General features: G+C 43.9%; 1 long non-coding RNA gene across 2 annotated transcripts; it reads left to right on the top strand.

Annotated features, from left to right (window-relative positions):
• Positions 1 to 520: 520 nt before the first annotated feature.
• Positions 521 to 14,254, top strand: LOC120749160 (uncharacterized). 2 transcript variants are annotated; one of them, XR_005699563.1, is made up of 4 exons: positions 521 to 590; positions 2,364 to 2,564; positions 11,852 to 11,989; positions 12,765 to 14,254. It is a non-coding gene; the product is annotated as an uncharacterized LOC120749160 (long non-coding RNA). The 2 variants fall into 2 exon arrangements; XR_005699562.1 differs by lacking the exons at positions 521 to 590; positions 2,364 to 2,564 and adding an exon at positions 5,182 to 5,320.
• Positions 14,255 to 19,351: the final 5,097 nt, after the last annotated feature.

Here is a 19,351-nt window from a genome sequence, read left to right as displayed (position 1 = left end):
GGGGTGAGACACACTGCTATCTGAGTGAAGCTGGGGAGGAGGCAGGCAAGTGGACAGACAGACACACAGGTGTTGGCTGTGGTGGCTGTCCATTGCAGCTGAGTGTTCAGAACAACCTGTGTCCCCATTCCCTCCAAATCACTGATGGCTGCTGTCATATAGCACTGGCAAAAATCTACTGAAAAAAATCCCCACCAAAAAAACCCCACCCTATAAGAAGGGCAGGCATAAAAAGGCTGTTTTGATAATGTAGGAGAGGACTTGGCTCAGATTATCATTTTACCTTTCCCTACTTCCTAAAGCATTCCATCAGTTTGGGTTTGTACAGCTTCAGAAACTCCAAACAACACCCTCTCATGAAAAACTACTTTTTTGCTGCAGCATTTCCACTAATTGCCTTGGTTCTCACAACATCTTTTATTTCATTTCTGCTGTTTATTACAGGGCTAAGGGGACACATCTGTTGATCACACAATCCTACAGTAACCAACCTGTCTAGGCAGGGTGAAGCTTCAGGTGGGTCAATTCACACAGCATCTGACCAGCTACGGGGTTGAGTAAGCACCTAGAGCACATCATGTAGTCCTTAGGTAAGGTTATTTTAATAAATTTTTATGAATTTTCAACATTACACAAACCACTGTTCAAGTTTGAAATAAATGCATGTTAATTTATAGCATATACATTAGATATTTTTGAACTCTCCATATATTTAAAATATATGTTGTTCATCTACCTTTCTCATTCCAATTCCTACTTGTCTCATCCTGTAGATATCCTAAGAGCACAATTATAAGATCAAGCTTTATGACAAGCACAGCTGGAGAAGAAATCCCAGTTCCCTCTTTTTATTTAAAATTACTCATGGTTAGGATAATCAGGTTGTAAATGACCCAAGTTCAGTTTCTTTTCTGCCACAAGGGAGTTCGGATGTATCTCCCATTTCCCAGGTTAATATTCCAAGCAAATTACTTTTGTGGGCCTAATTCCATTCCTTCGCATGAGCGAATATTTAAAAGCCTTTGCCCATCTAGTCCTCCTCTTCCTTGAGAACGCTCAGAAAGCTGCACCATGAGTAGGAGTTGCGGTGTGTGCATAAATGCTTTGTGATCTTCTTATATCTCTGCTCTTGCTCTGCCTTCGTGACTGCAAAACCTGCTGACTCAGAGCTGTTTTAAGGAGTGCTCTGTCAGTTGGTCCAAACAGCATTTCTGTGAATGTGGTACCATATGCCGTGAGGCTCCCTCCTCCCTGCTCTGCAAAGGTGATGTGGAAAAATAGTTTGTAGGCTGTGTTATTTTGGAGCAACTATAACCATGGGTTACAATCCCAGGAATGGCCATGGTCCCTGAGATCCAGTTTGAAGCTGGGCAAAACCCATTCTCTCTAATTTAATGAGAAATTCAGTGGGAACATGCTTGAGAGTTTCTCTTCTTGAATTTCCCTGCTACGAGTTTTACAGCCATAGGTTACAGTTCAGGAGGTGTGGTTTAATACCGGAAGAACAAGTATCATAGGCTTTATCGTCAGAAATTTCAAGGTTATGCAAGACTGTGAAATAACATGCAAGAAAAAATACTGTTTCAGAGACTAATGAACCAACAGAAGACAATGCAAAAGGGCATTCTGTTTCGATTTTTTTTTTTTTCCTGGTAAATTATTGTCATAAGAAAATACAAAGATAAGAATACAGAGCAGTTGGAAACTTCTGGGGACGTAAGTGTCACTCCTTGAAAAGTGTTACCACTTCTTTTTATCAGAAAGTGTTGGGAATAACTTTTGCTATTCTTGTGGTTGTTCTCACATTTTGCTGCTCGTGTCTGGGTTCCAAGGGGTGCCTTCTTCATCTGAGTACTCATAGTTCTCACAGTTTCTTAATTGCAGCAACAAAGTCCCCAAAGTCCCTCATATCCTATAGCTCAGTATCCAATGCCTTCTCCTAACATATTCTCTCGTTTGCCTGGGCACCTTGGCAGCCCAGCTGTGAGGCTGTTTCACTTGGCTCTGGAACAGACAAATAGTCCTTGCTGCGGCAAATGCAAGCACACCATTGTTTCCCCCACTACAGGTTACAATTCTGTTGCAATTTTAGTACCAGAAGGACAAAATAATGTTATGTTGCATAATGTTTACAGTGCTAACTGGGTACAACTGATGTCCATTTTGCTGCTAATTGTCACTTCAACTTCTTTTTTTTTTTAAATTTTATTTAAACTTTAATATAAACAATTTGTTTGCACCTTGGTACTCAAAGCTCCCCTAGCAACTAAAATACAGAGTTTTGTAAATAAGTGCATTCTTTTTCTCTCCCTAGACAACCAGCACTAGCAATGACAAATTTCATATTTGTCGTTCATATTTAGGGGGAAATCCTCTGCTGTTAAGAAAACCCTACACCGGTAGGTTGGCCATTTTTCTATAAAATGAGAAGTAATGGCGAAGACTTCATCAAGGCTTGGTGGCACACAAGGTCCAAGTCGAGACTCTCAGGAAAAACGTGTCCTTCTGTACAGAAGCCACATCATTACCTAAGTAAACAAGGCAGTGTTCTGAATAGTCACAAGGTGTGTAGAAACTCATCTGGTTGTGCCATTGCTGATTTTGTTTGGCTTTTATGACTTGCAAGTCTGGTTTTGTGGCACTTTTTTTTTTTTTTTTTTTTTTTTCCTTAATCTTTGTTCAGGCATTAGATTCAGCACTTCCTGTGATTTTATGGCCAGCTTCAAATTAATATTTAACATAAATCCTTTCAGGCATTTTGATATGCTATGGAGGCCTATGTCCTTTTTCCCTCTGTTGCACAGGGCACTAGAAATTTGCAATCGCTCCAATGCCTGACTCTCTGAGTTAAAAAGAGAAAGGACTGAGTAAAATAGGCAGAGAAGAGCTCTCTCAGGTAAAAACAGCTAATGAATTACATCTAAAAAGAAAACACGGAGACAATTACAGTATCTTTAAAGCTAAATTCAGCTCAGCCGACTCCCTTGCCTGAACGACGGGGCAGAACCTTTGGGGAAAGGAGTGTGCCAAGAGGGCGGTGGTGATGCCCCGCAGCAAACACAAGGCAGGCTCCTCCAGGAGGGACAGGGGACATGTGGCACCAGCCAGAGCAGCTACGGTCGTGATTCCTTTCAGCTGCTGCTATTGGGAAGGTCTCTGTGAGGTCCCCGGTGGGTTTTAAACCGGCACTAAAGGAAGTGAGGGAAGATCGCGGCCTGCCTGGCTCACATCTCCCGTGTTTGGAGCGGGTGTGGTTCGGGCTGCGCTAATTAAGGTGTAAAAATGTAATGCCGTTAACATCAGTACAAATGACATAGCCTGCGAAGAAACAAACCCTTATACTGTGGTATGTTTGTGGATAAAACAAAGGGAAATGCTTTCTTTTTATAGCTCTGTGACCCCCAAATCGGTTGAGCTGTGAGTTCAGCAGTGAGCGTGGTCAAGTAATAGTTCTACTGTCAGTTTAAATGCACAGGCTTATTTAAGTTTTCAATCACTTAAATCACTCTTAGTGGTCACTGATTTCTATCAACTGGGAAAAGAAGAATCTGCTGTAGATTATTTTCCTTAAAGAAGAGACTGCTCAGGATCTTTGACAAGAGTCAAATTAGACCTTTTGGGAAAAAATAATTTTAAAAAAGGTATTATAATCTGTTTCTAGCTCATAGCTAGGAACACACAGAGACCATCTGCTTATTAGCAGTTAATCTGTGGCCACATTTCTGAAGCATTCTGTCCTTGCCCTGTATCCTCGCATTGCATGTCAATAATCACACTTGTAATCAGCCACAGTCATTGATAAAGGTTTTACCCAAGGCCAGTTCCTGGTGGTGAATTTTGCACTTCAGACTGTGAGAAACCTTCTGGAACAGCACAGTGAAGGCTGCAGAGCTGATTTGAGATGCATCTACTGGAAATCAAAACATGAAGGCATTGAGGCAGTTAAATCCTTCTGAGACTCCTATTTTACCACTAATTTCAATTGAGAATTATGCTCCAAATTAGGAGCTGGGGATTCAAGTACATTGAGTTTGCACTGTGCTCCTTAGGTCTTCATTTCAGTCCTTGAATTTTGTAAATGGTATGATGGGTATTTATAGAAAGAATATTTGTAGCAATGGTTTTCCCCCCACCAGTGCTGCAGGAATTGCTTTGCCACATGTCTGGCACTGCCTGGTACTCAAGTCTCTAGCAAGGACTACATAGCACTCCATAAGAAGCACTGTTTAGAAAGGGAGTTTCTCAATAATCCCTTCTGTGCCTGGAATTTTATGCCCTGAAGTATGAGAAAGGTGATCTGTTGTAACTTTTAAGCTTGCTTTATCCATGTGATCTAAGTGAACTATAACTGTTCTCCTGAAAGACTTAAGCTTGGTTAGATTTCAAAGTATTTTGGTCTTGGGTATAAAATAGTGTAATTACCTTGTTAAATACATGATGAATTGCATGCAAAAAGTTTGTTTGTTTATTTGGTTTTCTTTCAAATCCGGAAATTCTGAGTTTCATTCCCGAGTCCTAGTATTGAAAAAAGGGGTAGATGGCAGAGCTCAGTTTCCCTACTTTGCATCACCACAATTCTCTTACACTCCTTACACTAACCTGTCTTGGAAGAAACATCAGCCCTGGTATTTGTCAGGCTCTGAGGAACATTCCTATTAAAAATAATAATAATTTAAAAAATCCTCAGCTGACTAAAATTGTTCTTTAATCACAAGCTTTTCAAATAGTGAAGAAAATGGGACTGGGGCAAAGCAATGCTGGAGTGACAGTGAGAGTGGTACCCCCTGGGATCAAAACCTGTGTTGAAATCCATGGGAACCAGCAGCTAAAATGATGTATAGGTTTGTCACCCTGGTTCTTCTGAGTTTTTTAAAGCCTTCTGATTGTTCATAAGATGGAGTCAGTCTCTTTAGCTTCTGTACAATATTAGCAGCAGTCTTTGCTTTTTCTCACAAATGTAACATAAACAAATCCTTTGTTTTTCATTCCCTGTCCTTTGTTTGCATATTTCTAACCTGAAAACAATTGTAACTGACAGCTGGTCTGGCCATTCGGCTGGGAGGTGATAACTCCAGAAGCCAATCCACAGCCAGACCCACAAATGTATAAAAAGTAAGAAATGAACAGGCAGAGAGGCTCTGGGCCTTAGCTCGGCCTTGGGCTCTCTCTGAGGAACATCTCTGCCCTGCAAATCTCTCGTCTCCGCGTGGTTGCTTTGCGTGTGTGATCACATAGGTTGTCTTAAATGACATCAGGCATCGGGCTGGTACCCCATCGAGATGTTACAGAAACATCGATGTCCTGCCAGGCAGCTGCAGTGGTGAGAGCTCTGCGGGACTGCTGTACTACATGAAGGGGTGGGTGGGACTGCAGGCATCCTCTCGAGGATCCCCCGGGTGGGAAGGTGGCCTGAGCAGTCCTGTGGCCAGGCCAGCCTTCAGCCAAGTTTTCAGCATTTGGAGCACTTACTTGGGCTCAGCCCCTGCCTCCAAACACTGGGCTGCATGGCTGATTCCTGCCTCTCACACTGGGGTCAGAGCAAGCGGTGCATGGCAGGAGCCGACTGAAAAGGTCATGAAACAAGCAGCTATCAACTGGTGACTTGTGCTGGGAGGCAGCAGGCAAGTAACCTTGCTCCATTTTATGGTAGTGCTTCACCTGCAAGTGCCCGCTGTGAGTGAAATTGCCTGGGCTGGTGCTGTCCTTTATCAATTTCACTCTCAGCAGGCTCTGCAGGTGAAGCATTTTATTGTGGGAGTTCGACTCTGCTTCCTCCTTGACAGCCTGAAATAGAAAGCGGAGAAGGGAAAGAAAGTAATAAGTGGAGAAAAGCAAAAGCAAGACAGAGAACCAGAAAAAGCAGGATGTTTGTTAAATGGTAATGCAGTGCAACTAGCCTTTAAATTGGAGAGAATTTGACACTGGGAAGAGTTTTGCTTAGCTCCTGTAAGCTTGGCACTTAGAAGTGAAAGAAGTGAAAGGGCATTGCAATTAGAAGTGAAAAATTATCGTGAATAATATTATGTTTAAAATACCACGTAAGATGATGTGGGTAGGACTAAAAGATAATTTTCTTGATCATCAGCCTAACAGAGAATTTTGTGGCTGTTTCTGGGAGAAATCCAGGCAAAAATTATTTTTTCTTGTTTTTGTGAATTCTGCATTTCAGATTTATATGTGCTTTTGTGTGTGTGTGTGTGTGTATTGTTGAGTTTTTTTTGTCTTAAGACAATGTGTGTGTCCTTCAGTGTTGCTGGTTTCCTGATGCCACTTTCCTTGGCTTCAGAGAGAAGTTCAGCAGCCAAGATGAGAACTGCAAAATCAGTATCTGCATCTGAATATCTGCCTGCCTGTTACTGGGGAAAGAAGCGCATTGGTTCGGGGACGGGGTTGCCAACACCACTTTGAAATTCCCACATTCATCTCTTTCCAGTCAGTTATACCCTAGGGCTTACTGGGACGTGGTGGGGGGACAGCCCAGAGCCAAAGTGTTTGAGCTGGTTCCTAGCTCCTAGTGGAATTGCTTGCATGGAGGAGTCTGATTGCAGAGCCACAAGCATCCTTCTTTAACTGCAGTGAGCTTACACCTTGAACCAGATCCCTGCGTGCAGCAGGGAACATGGGAAAGCGATGCCTGTAACTCCTGTGGGATACACCCCACAGCACTGGAAACTGTCCTAGATACGTGTTCAGGAGGCAATTACAGTGTGTAGCCCATCCCTGAAGTTTTGTGGATAAAGAGTAGCTTTTTGCTGCAGTGACGTGAGGTGTGTGCAGCTGTACCTGGTGGCTTGTGGTTTGCTGTGGGAAACGTGGGGAAACTGGATAAGAGGCTGCTGCTGCTGAGGAAGGTAATCTGAGTGGAAAGGATCACAAATCAGCTGAGCTCTTGAGTTTCAGGAGAGGAGCGAGCAGAAGCAGTGGACTAATGAACTTAAAGCAGTAGACTTCAACACACTCAAAGAATTGGTGAATGCAGTCTTGTGGAAAGGAATTTTAATGGGAAAGGGAGCCCTGGAGAACTCCCAGCTCCTAAAAGAGGCGCTGAAGACGGGATGAAAAAGCTCTCTGATGCAGGAGGCTCCCAGCAGGAATGGGGAGAGGCCAGTGTGACCACCTAGGAAGATGACCTGACAGTCAAAAAGGTGGTATAAAGGGTGGCTTGCAGGCAGGCAGTACAAGGAAGGCTTCTGACAGCTTCCCATATAGCACTCTGATGGCTAAACTAGGGGGATGTGGTCTTCGTTAAACTACTGCAGAGTGGGGAAAAAAGGAGGCAAGGAATCAACCAAGTATGTGGAAGGCATAAGAGGAAGAAAGTTGTGGAGAGAGAAGGTGGAGAAAAAGGGAGTAACTTTGTTTCCTCTAAGAATAACAAAATAATGTCTAGACTAAAAACTTAGAACAATAATACAGATCTAGTGTTGTCGTTTCGTGCAGATGCCTTTGCCTTCTTAGCAAGATGTGTGACTGCAAACAGAACCAGATTTGCTGGATCAGTCGATACAAACCTGCCCTAAGCAGACAGAAATATTAAGATCCTTTGCATGATGCTTTTTGTTTTCCCAAGTGAGGGAAAAAACCAAGCAAACCTACTGCAACTCCTCCCATAATTAATTCCCTTTTAGAGGGTGGGGTTTCTAAGCACCCAAATTTGAATGATTAGGAACAACCAAGATGTGCATTTTTCTACTGGGTGGTGCAAGAGGTGGTTTTGCCAGCTCCCACACACAAACAGGTTTAATAAGGTTATGTGGCCTCATTTGCAAATAAATTTCTTTCTTAGGTGCCCTCATTACTCTTTTCAAAGTGATGTGTTGGGAGTGCTTAGGTATTTCAGGGGAAAGAGTGCATAAGGAGAGGTAGGTCCTCCTATAGATTTTTGTATAAGTTCTCTGCTGAGATATTTTTTAAAGTATCACATGCTTTAAAATTTTTTTGTAAATACATCCCAGTCAATAACAGAATGGAGGATAGTGTAAAACTTAATTAAATTAGCAATCAATGGGATTAGGATGTCAAAAATTGAGGTAAAACACCAGGTAGGGGAATTATTATCTCTGCTAGTCTATATTATGAATTCATTGTAAACCAGAGGAATGCTGGCAATTTGAATTACATGCTGATTTATGTCTTCCATATCTCATCAAAGATAATAAGATTGTGTAAAATACAGATAAATGCAAAACTGCCTCTTTGATTTATGATTGATGGGAAGAATGTTGATCGGATTGTGAAAAAATCCATGCATATTATTTACATAGGAAAGAGACAGAAATGCTTGGGAAGTTCTGGTGAAATGAAGATGGCTCTCTCAGTGACCTTTTCTCTCTGGAAATTACAGTACATTCCCTGGGAGATTTACTGTCCTGGTTTAGGGCAAATTTGGGATGAAACTTCCAAATGGGGTCCCTCTAGAAAGCAAATTCAAGCCGTCCCTCCCCCAACTGGTCCGGGTAAAAGTCTCCTTAGAGAAAAGTGGAAAAAACTGTTTATTCCACAAGCAAAGTGTTCACAAGTATAAAAATGAATAATATAAAAAAATAAAACTTCTTGCCATTCTGAAGTGAGATAGCAAACTGAGAACGTCCTTGCTGTGGGGTGTAGCTCAGCTCACCCAGACTCTTATCTGTCCCTCCAGCATTGGAAAATGCTGTCCTGGGCCCCAGTGGGCTGCAGATGTGATATCTGGGTGCTTTCTGGGTTTTTCAGTCCAGAACGGGTTTAAACAGTCCCAGGAAAAAGAAAAAAAACCAAAACTAGTCCAGGAAAATTCTCTGCCTCAGCTAGGTAAGAACTAACTAAAAGCAGAGGAGGGCTCTCTCTCACTGTCTGTCCGCAGACAGCACAGTCCAGGAGCAGAATGCAGATGAGCGAGGGCAAATTCTAAAAACAAACTCTGTGCTTCTTCTTTCTCCCCCTTCACTCTTGGAACCAGTCTTAAAGGTGTAGAACTTAAAATCCAGCATAGACAGAACAGACAACTGGGGATACAAGCATCATAAAGTCCCCTCAGGACATTTACTTAACATGGGATGTATGGGTCATGGTGCAAATAGGCAGGAGCAGGAAATAGAAGCTGTGATGAAAAGAATTGCACCTGACATGTGAATTAGCTAAAAATGCAAATCTCAGCATACCTGTAATGAAAATCATCTCTAAACACTCCTACAATGGTGGGTAGGTCTGAAAAGGCACTGCTCAAAAAGAGGTGTTTGCCGCTCTTGGCTTTGGATGAGCAGGAATACAGTGCAGTGCTATAGAGAAAATGGAAAGTAACCCAACCCCAAATCTGGCAACACCAAGAATTTTGCAAGTCAGCTTTCTTTTTCAGTTTCAATGGTCTCCTAAACAGCAGGACTTTGCAACATGCAAAACAGTTACGCTCCTAGATGAAAATAATAGAAAATTCAAGTGTGGAAAGGGTAATTACTATTGTGACATTACATGGTGCTGCAGCTGTGTTCACAGATACTGAAAGTGGGTACACTGGCCAGTATGTTGTATGTTGGATGCTTGACAACTCTGCTTCAGCAAGGATCAGCTTCCATACTGTTCCTCCTTGATATAAACGAGTAAGTGCAGAGCGGTAGTCTGGCAGGCTGATAATGCATTTGATGTAGCAATCTATGGATTCATGTGGATTGTAAGACCTCTTGATACTCTATTTGTGCCTGAAGCATGTTGAGTGCTTCAGGAGTTTTGCAAGCCAAGAACAAAAAAAAGAAAGAGCAATCTGTGCTGACTTGGCCTGCCAAAAATGGTGAATCTGGAAGCAATTACAGAAAATCAACAGCTAGTGCCTCAGCACCTTGGGTGCAGTGGGAAAAGCTTCATGAAGGACACAATTGTATTTGTGTGATCTGGCTGAATGGAAAATACATGCAGCTGAATATGCAGCCTCATTGATTCAGGCTGGGTGACATGTTTGGATTGCAGCAAGTTGTCTACATAGTGTTGCATTGATTGTTGCAGCTTCTCCTAAAATTCCATCTGTGCTGGTGAAGTAGGCAGTACCTACAGTGATAACTTCATGTTAAGAAATGAGATCGTAGAAATGTTGGTTGGACAGCTCCCTGAAGATGACCCCACTCAAAGCAGCACTACCACCACTGTCAGGCCAGCTGTGCCTTTATGCAGCCAAGTTTGAGAACTCTCCAGGAGCTGCCACCGCTTCCCTGGAGCATCGGGGAAAGAAAGCTTTCCTAATACCAAGCCTGAGCCTCCCCACCTGCCATGTGTGCCTGTTGCCCTTGTTACATTCTCTGAAATCACAAAGAATCTGGATCTGTCATCTTTGTACCTTCTTTTCAGGCAGACATAGGCTGCTGTTCCATCACCATTTGGGCTCCCCCTGTCTCATGCTGCATCTGCACTCCAGACACTGGACCATAGCGGTACCCCTTAGCTGGACCTTTCCAGTTTATTTCACATCCCCCTTGAGACAATTGTCCCAAAACTGGATGTTGTACTCCACCTGCAGACTTACCAGTGCCATGCAGATATCCACTTCAATCTACCCACCCTCCTCCCTGCACTCTGATCATGCAATCTGAGTTAGTTATTTGCAATAAGGTCACATTCTAGTCTCATACTCCTCTTGTCACCCACCATAGCCCCCAGTCCTTTACAGCAGAGCTGTTACTGCACGGCTTGAGGTTATTCTGCCCCACATGCAGAACTTTCTAATGTCTCCTTGTTGAACTTCATAGGATTGCTGAGATTGCTGCTGTGGTAGAGTTCTTGCACTTGCTCTTCTAATTTTTCACATTTTTAGAGAATACTAGTGACACAGCAACACAGCTCCAGGCACTACCAATCAATTCTTTCAGCTGCTGAGAGCCCCCTGAAGTCTCTTAGCTCCTATCAGTGACACACTGATTTCCCACACCCACCTTCATTTTTCTTAAGCCTCATATATTCATCTTCATTCATTTATTTTTTATCCAGAGGGGGTTTTTTTCCTGAATGGTGCCCACTTCTCTCTGTCACTAGCATGGAGTATTAGTGCTGAAGGTCCCAGGCAAGAGCAACTCCTGTGGGTGGGGGAGTGCCTGTGGGAGGTCATGGCCATGGCCCACTGTCCTCTCTCCTGCTCTTTGCTCCCTCACCGAGCCAAAAAACAAAGCATTTGTTCCTGACAAGCAGATGGGGATGAATTGGCAAGGAGCCTGGATTCCTTATAACTTAATCTCTGTCTACTCAGCTGTAAGTAAAGAGAGTTTTGTCTCAAAAGAACATGATTTCATTGGCTTTCCCACCAAATATTTGCTCACTGACATATTTTTATTCTCACAGTTTTCCCGAGAGAAGAAATGGGTAGTTAGATTCCCAGCTACTGTGAAAACTGATCTGTGGGTAAGGGAGGATGGATGAGAAGCCATTCACTAAAAGGCAGGTTACTTCTGATGAGCATATTGTGCCAATTACAAGGTTTTTTCCTCTCTATAAAATGCTATCCTACCCCAAATACTATAACAGAAGGAATTCAAGGCATAGAAAAGTGTGGTCATCCACTTATTTCAAGGAAATCATGCTGAGCTGGATGAGTTGAAGAATTCATGTAGAACGATTATGAAGTTTCATGGTAGGCTGCTCTGAGGAGTTTTGGAAACTACCTAGAATTTTTACTGCATTGTAAAGCCCATTTTGTTAGAAATGGGCAAAAAATTAAATTAATATCAAGCTGTCAAGTGAGATCATATTTCAGTGTGCAAGAAGTCATAATCATATTCCTTTACCTAGAATATAGCAACAGACTATTAAACATCCATAACCTCTTTCTTCATCTGACAAAGTGCAAACAGTCATTTAGTTTTTCTCCCTTGATTGTCTTTTTCAATTCTTACAGAGCTGGGAGAAGGAACGGACGCATGTAACTCCTGCAGAAGCTACAGATGGGATGCAGCCCAAAATGCATCCAGGAACATGAGATGTCTTCCCTCCTCCCCAGCTTCCCACTTTTTTGAATAAATTGCTGAGTGAAGGGGTAAGCATTGGCTGGCAGTGAGTAATTGGCAGGTACGGAGATTCTACTACCTGCCATCAAGCCAAGGCTGAAGTCAGGAACCTAATCATATGTCAGATATTCCCAATATGTCCTGAAAGTTTCCCACCAAAGGCAATAGTTTCCATTTTACCTGCCTGATGAGATTCAATCCTCCCCTGCCAAGAACGGAGAGCTCCCAATAGACCCATCCCAGGTAATGAGTGAGAACAACTGCAAAGGAGTCAGGCTTTGAACTCAGGGGTTTTACCCATGTTGGCTCCACCAGGAGCCTGGTTTCCCCCAGAGAGTGATATATTTTGGTCAGGAGCTGACTCAGGAATGAAGGGGAGGGCTGCACAGGGCACTGAGGGCTGGCAGGAGCACGGGAGAAGCTGGCTCCGTTCCAGGGACTGCATGCTTTTCCTGTGCGTAGCAGGAAACCTTTGATGTCAATTATCTGTGTGTCCCAGGGCTGAGAGCAGAGGGCACCTAACAAAGTGAAGATGCTGCAGGTAGGCAGACAGCAAAGACCCAGTCACAGAGGGCACCCACCGTCTCTTGCTACTGCTAGTCGGGGCTATATTTAGAAGCTCTGGTTAATGAGTAAAAGATATATAAGGAAATAGCTGCTACTTCTGTGTGTAGTAATGGTGCTTGGTGGCACTCCCGGTGCCAAGAAGCCGCGCCTGAGGCTATCATGCTCACTCGGTGAGCGCGAGCTCCTTGAGTGCTGTGCCATGGCTGTTCCCTGCTCCAGCACTGCTCTCCTCCACAGCCACGGCAGCCCCAGCAGAAGGAGAAGGCTTCACCAGCCAGCGGGCCACCACCCTGCTTTAACCTCAGCCGTGCCCGATCGGAGCGGAGCAGCCGTGCGTGTCCGCCCCATGCTACCAAACAAAAGGCTGCCAACCCACTCCAGACTTTGGGCTGGCCCCTGAAGTGGCTGCTGAACGCTCCCTCACTGCCAGCTGATAAGCTTTGGTGCTTTGCAATTCCCCTTTCCAATTACTGGCCCTGCTCCCAACGCTGGCTGGGCCTGGTGTGTGCCAACAGCCAGGCAGCGGCGCAGGGGCTGCGGGACTTAGGGTGGAAAGAGATGGGAGAAAAGGTGAGCCAAAGCAGGGACTTGCATCATTCACTGGGAGGGCATCCTCTCACAGCTGCCTTCTGCAGAAGCCCTTGGAGGCGCCTGCTCGACTGAGGATGGAGTCATCTGGATGAGCCATGCAGAAGCAGCCCTTGTAAGTGTGGGGACAGGGACTTGGTGAGTATCCAGGCAAGGGACGTCGTGGCAAGTGGATGTTGAGGCCGGGTGACACACTAATATCTTTCTGAAGTGGCTTGGGTATAATTGTTCATTTTAGGGGCATGGAAACAGAGAGGGTGAGCCCTGCTACCCTTAATTCTTTATCTGCATTGCCATATTGCTAAAAGAAGCTCGGGGGAATTGTCCATGTAAATCTAAAGATTCAACAGTTAAATACCATCACTGCTATTCTAGGTATTGTGGGTTTGATGTTTTCCCTTATCGTAGGCACATTGTCATTTCTATAGCATCCATGTAAAGTGACCCAAAACTCCAGAACTGACCTTCTGTGAATGTGAGTCAACAAACAGTGATCCTGCAGCCATCAGCTATCTGCTGGCTCACTTCACAGAGGCACCGACATGAAGCAGTGTGCCCAGTGAGGATGTCTGGTGGAAATTCCAGCTGGCATAAGACTGGAACCCTACTCTCATCTCCTCCTGAAGCAGGCAGAGCACTGCTGTGTGCCAGACATCCCTATGGCAACGTTTTGTACCTGAGACTGCTTTTCAAGTACAACAAGTCATGGTGGAGCTTGTGCAGCCAGAGTCACTCACAAGGGATGGATGAGCAACCTGTGGAATGCAGAGGGCCAAAGTGGGGATTTAGCATCTTCATTTCCCCTCTTCCTCAAATTCTCTTTTCCTGGGAGCTGGGCTCCTCACCCAGGCTGGCACTGAGGTTTTATTGGTGTGAGAATGGAATCCAGCTCAGATTGCCTTTGCAGGGACTTCTCTTCACAATTAGCTGAGAAGATGAGTCTCCAGAGGGACAAAGGGCTTCTCACCAGGAGAAAGAGCTCTCGAAATGTCAGCTCAAAAGCAAATCCTAAGTTGAAAACAAAGAGACTGCTGATACTGCTGGATGGGTTATGATTTTTAATTCTCTAAAGATATACCTTTCTGAAAAGATTTTTATTAAAATAAAAACAACAAAAACCCATGAGTGTGAGCAAATCATGAAGATCCAGTCTTGGCCTAGAAAGAAAAGAGGTAACATGCATGGCCCAGCAACTATTCTAAAACCCCTGTGGCAAGCAATATTCTTGAAAAAGCCAGTGCAAGCTATGTTTTCAATTTATAAATTAAATGTGTTTTAAATTTATGAACTTTGACTGCACGAGTAACTACTTCATTAGACTTTAGGGCTGCATGTTTCCTTGGCTTTTTTCATGGTAAAGTAAAACACATTTCTAATAAACATGGAAAGAGATTCCAAGCTAGAGTCACTACTTTTATGTAAAGGACCCTCCAGACTCATTAAAAAAGTTTACCACCTAAATAAAGCAAGCACATTGTAATTCTTTAACTCATAAAGTTGGTAATATACACACAATATTAGCCTACTCTTACATGTACACCGCTTGGTATCGATGAATGACATACAGTAAAGGGTTTACTATGAGGAAATTAGCATATAAAACTATGTTTTGCTACGTCTTAGACTGAAAGACAAACTCGAGGAACAAGAGGATGTAAGTTGGGCTCTGCTCTCATTTGCTGAGTAAGCATGGAAAGTTAGATACAGATACTGAGCCAAAGCTGTAGCTGCAACCAAAATCACTCTGTTTCTCCTAGTTTATATCAACTGTTTAGTCCCCTTTGGCAGTCAGCGGTGGAAACAGGGATGGAGATACAATGGTGTCTGCACCATGCATTGGCCTGCAACATGAGGCTGTGGCTCAAACATCTGGCACATGCACTTCCCTTTCCCAGCACTGGTGCATCCACAGCTGGAGTTCTGGGACTTCTGCCTCAAGGGGAAAGTGAAAAAAACTGGAAAGATCCAGCTAAGGGCTGCCACCACGGTCCAGTGTCTGGAGTGCAGATGCAGTGAGAGAGGTGGAAGGAACTGGGCTTATTTTTCCCCAGTAGAGGGAAACCCAAAGCAGGTTTGCTTGAAGAGCAGGTACAAAAAGGACAAATCCAAACCCTTCTTGGTCATGTCAGGGGACTTAACAAGGGACAACAGGCGCACATGGCAGATGGAGATGTTCAACTTAGCCTTTTCCATCAGATGCTCCAGAGAGGTGATGGTGGCTCCTTGCTTAGAGGCTTTTTATGATTTAGCTAGATAAGGCTAATTTAATGGTATGGTGATTGTGGTAATCCTGTTCTGACAGAAGATTAAACTAGGTGAGCTCCAGCAGTCTCATGCAGCCAACATTTCTGGGATTCTGCAGTTCTTTTTCCCAGAGCAACAGAGAAGCATGTCCCAAGCCATCAGTCAGCTCAGCTGGCCAGAAGGAGAGGGCAGCTGTGCCAGATGCCATCTCCTGAGGGCTGGTCTCAGCCTAGCACTTACAAGTGTGCATTAGCCTATGCTGAGGTTCAGAACCAGGGTTGCAAACAAACCTGTCAGCCTTAGCTAGTCAGTGTCTTAAAGTCATTGATATCTGACTTCCACGTGGTTGTGCCTTGCAGTAGTCACAGCTTAATGTACTTGTGCCTGTCAAAGTTGCACACTGGCACAATCTTGGGTCTTCAAAACTCATCTTTCAGCAAGAAGTCACTATATTTTCAAGTCTGGTGGTGAAAAATCCCTCACTGACTTTTACTTTGCTTCAGCAGACACTTTGGCCTTTATGCGAAGCCTTGTACGTGTAATTTGCATTCAGTTCTCCTCCTGCATTGGAATTAGTCAAATGAGAATCACAGGCTTAGCTTTTTCTGGTTAAAACTCTCCTCTGAAGAAACACTTTCCTGGCTGTCCTTAGGAAATTGTCCCCGACCCTTCCATGGTCTCAAAGTTGACACAGCCAGTTTCCCCCTACCTCACAGCTTCTTTCTTTCTTTTTAGGCTACACGGGTGCTGAAATTAGCACTGGAAATCTCACTTTGCAGTTTCTTGCATGACAGCAGGCAGCAGAAACCACCCAAAAGAGCACCTTTTCCTGAGCCAGCTCTCACATGTTTGCAAAAAGGGTGGGGTTGCTGAGCAAACAGACCTGTTCCCTCTCTGGTTACTTTGATACTAAGACCATATGGGCGTCTGAGCTGGTACCCGCTCCCTGGAGCTTTTGTTTGTGGATATTGCATGTTCCTTTGGGGGGGAAAAAAACCCAAAAACAAACAAAAACAAACCTCAATGATTTTATTAAGTGAAACAAGCAGGTACGGTAGTGCTGCATATGGTGCTAGTAAAATTGTAATAGTGAAAGTTGGCAAGAGTCAAGCAGCCTTTGTATTAATTCTCTGGAGCTTCAGGTAGAGCCTAATGTAATTGCTTGCTTTACTTTGTAGCATTTTAAGAGACAAGTGTGTGTTTTAAAAAGTTATATTTCCAAATAAAGTGGTCAGGTTTGGAGAAGACAAAGTGCCTGATTCTGGTCCCTCTGAATTCAATAGCAGAACTCCCGTTGACTTAAATCAGAGCAGGATTACGTCCCAAATCTAAGAAATAACAGCAAACAGACCTGTGCAGTTTTTAAATTCACTGTCCAGGCTACTAGTTTGTAACTTTTTCCTATTTTTTATCCACTTAAGTTCCAGAATGTTTATCTGTCCTCAGCTCCAGTGTCTGCATCTGAATATTAGAGCTCAATTTTTTTTTCACACAAAGTCACCTACTTTGCAGACATCTCAGCTTAAGTGGGTGAGTCCGGAGATCCTGAATCTCACCCACACAAACACAGTGATTTCATTCAAGAAACAAATGTGTCGTGTTTTCATAGAAAAATAGAATAATAGAATATCCTGAGTAGGACAGGATCCACAAAGATCATAGAGGCCAACTTGTGACCCTGATTAGGACCACCCCAAGAATCACACCAGGTGTATGAGAGCATTGTCCAAATGCTTCTTTGATTCTGTCAGGCTGGTGCTGTGACCTCTTTCCTAGAGAGCCCATTCTGGTGTTCAACCACTCTCTGGGTGAAAAATCTTCCTAAAACCTAACCTAAACCTGCCCTGACACAGCTTCATTCCATTCCCTTGAGTTCTGTTGCTGGTCGTCACTGGGAAAAGATCAATGCCTGCCCCTCTGCTTCCCGTTGTGAAGAAGCTCTAGACCACAAAAATGTCAATTATTTCAAAATTCCCCAACTTGTCAAAATGCCACAAAATTTAATTTTCCTAGGTAGATTCAAAAGCCCTAAACATTGAAGTCATTGACATTGCTCCAAAAAGAATAAAGTGTTTGAGTGATTGCTGGGAGGGGCTTTTGATTTTTTCTGACTGTTTATTTTTGTGATCGATTGAGGCATTAACTAGGATTAACTTTCTTGTTGATAGCAAACCTGTGATCTTTAGAACCGGCCTCTAATTAATTGAATTCTGTCAATCCATGTGGCTTTCAAACTCTCATCAGAAATTAGGTAAGGCTGGAATAGGTCTTACCAGCAGCCTAGCCCAAGCTGCAATGGATAATATTAGTAAAGACTCACCATTTGATCACCAAATTAGAAAATAACATGAATCTATTGCTTTTATTTCTTGGGTTTGGTATATAACATATAAAGACAGCACTGGTGGGAACCATTTTTAACTTGGATGTCCAAAATCATCTTACTATACATTTTTTTCTTTAACTAGCTTGTAGTTTAAAACTTTTTCCACAGTACCTGCTTTCTGGGTACGTGTATGTCTTCCTGATTTTCACTTAATGCCTGAATAACAAGGCTGAAATGCACCAAGATCCTTGCTCTGCCTAAATGTTGGCTTAAGAATTAGTCCCCAGATCCCCCTCTACAATAAATGGTACATGAAGGAGCCTTCCATGGCCATCTGGTGCCAAACAGAGGCTTCTATCAGCTGCAGTTCACCTTCTCCTGTGGTTCCTATGAGAAATGGATTTTCCAGCACCTTGGCTTCTATTTCCAGCCCTGTATTTTCTATTCAAGTGTTTATGGTCTCTAATCAGCACCTAACTTGCCTGCACTGGAGTTTATCCCATAGTTACAGTGGGGTTTTCCTTAGGGCTTCTCCTGGCCTGCTTTCAATCTCTGGCGTCATGTGTTTCCAGAGCGAGATGGAAAACACATTTTATTAAATGGACAAAAACCCGCAGTAGAGCTGCACTGGCTTTTGGTAATTTCAGTCCAGTGAACCACAGGGCTTATTATCAAGGTTTTCTTATTGATTGTCTACAGCCTTTGTGGGAGATTCCCTTACAACGTGAGGGAAACATGTTCTGAGCTTGAGGTGGCACCTGCTCCAGCTGGGACTGGTGGGAACCTTCACCTGCCCTGGCTTTGTGTGCCTTATCTACTGAGAGCTCCTCCACACCTTAGGAAATGCATCAGCATTGACTCTGGGTGTGACATCTGGGGCTCTCCCACATCACATGGGCTCTAACGACAGATGACACCTTTAAAAGCCAAATACCCTTAGGTGTCCTCCAGGAACCAGGGCCTCACTGCTCTCAGGGTGTTTTGCTTCCTCCCATTGGTTTCTTTCCTCTCTCCTCCCCACACCTAGCCTTGTGTAAGGAGGACTGTCTCTGAAAACAAATTAAACTGCAGCATGGACACCAATGCCCTTTTTTTTTAACTAGGAAGCAATGTTCACTCCCCTGACATGTGCCAAGGAGCTGCTGGCAAGCTGGAAGGCTGCTCAAGTCCCTGGGACTGCCTGTACAAACACAAGTTGTTATGATGTGCCTGCAAAAACTCGAGAATATGCTTTGGGAACATGGAAATCCCTGCTGGTCCCTGGGGTTCAGACAAGAACAACAGAGGGACATAGGAGTCCAAAAACACTCTGCAGCAGCATCCTCCCAGCCAAGCCTTCCACACTGCAGGGCTCTGGAAACTCTTTCTCCCTCTCCTCCTGCAAGCCCTGACAGCTGAATAAGTGTCTGGTAAATAGGAGCTTGGTGACCTTTTTACAAGGATATGTAGTGATAGGATAAGGAGCAATGGCTTTAAACTGAGAGAGGGCAGGTTTGGATTAAATATCAGGAAGAAATTCCTCGTTGTGGGGGTGGTGAGACACTAGAACTGTCCCCAGCCCAGAAAAGCTGTGGATGCCCTGTCCCTGGAAGTGTTCAGGCCAGGCTAGATGGAACTTTGAGCAATCTGGTGTAGCAGGTCTCCCTTTCCATGGCAGGGGGGTGGG

This window comes from Hirundo rustica, chromosome 2, assembly GCF_015227805.2.
Source record: "Hirundo rustica isolate bHirRus1 chromosome 2, bHirRus1.pri.v3, whole genome shotgun sequence".
NCBI classification, from domain to species: domain Eukaryota; kingdom Metazoa; phylum Chordata; class Aves; order Passeriformes; family Hirundinidae; genus Hirundo; species Hirundo rustica.
Note: the sequence above shows the minus strand (reverse complement) of the source record. Positions and strands in the feature narration are given on the sequence as shown.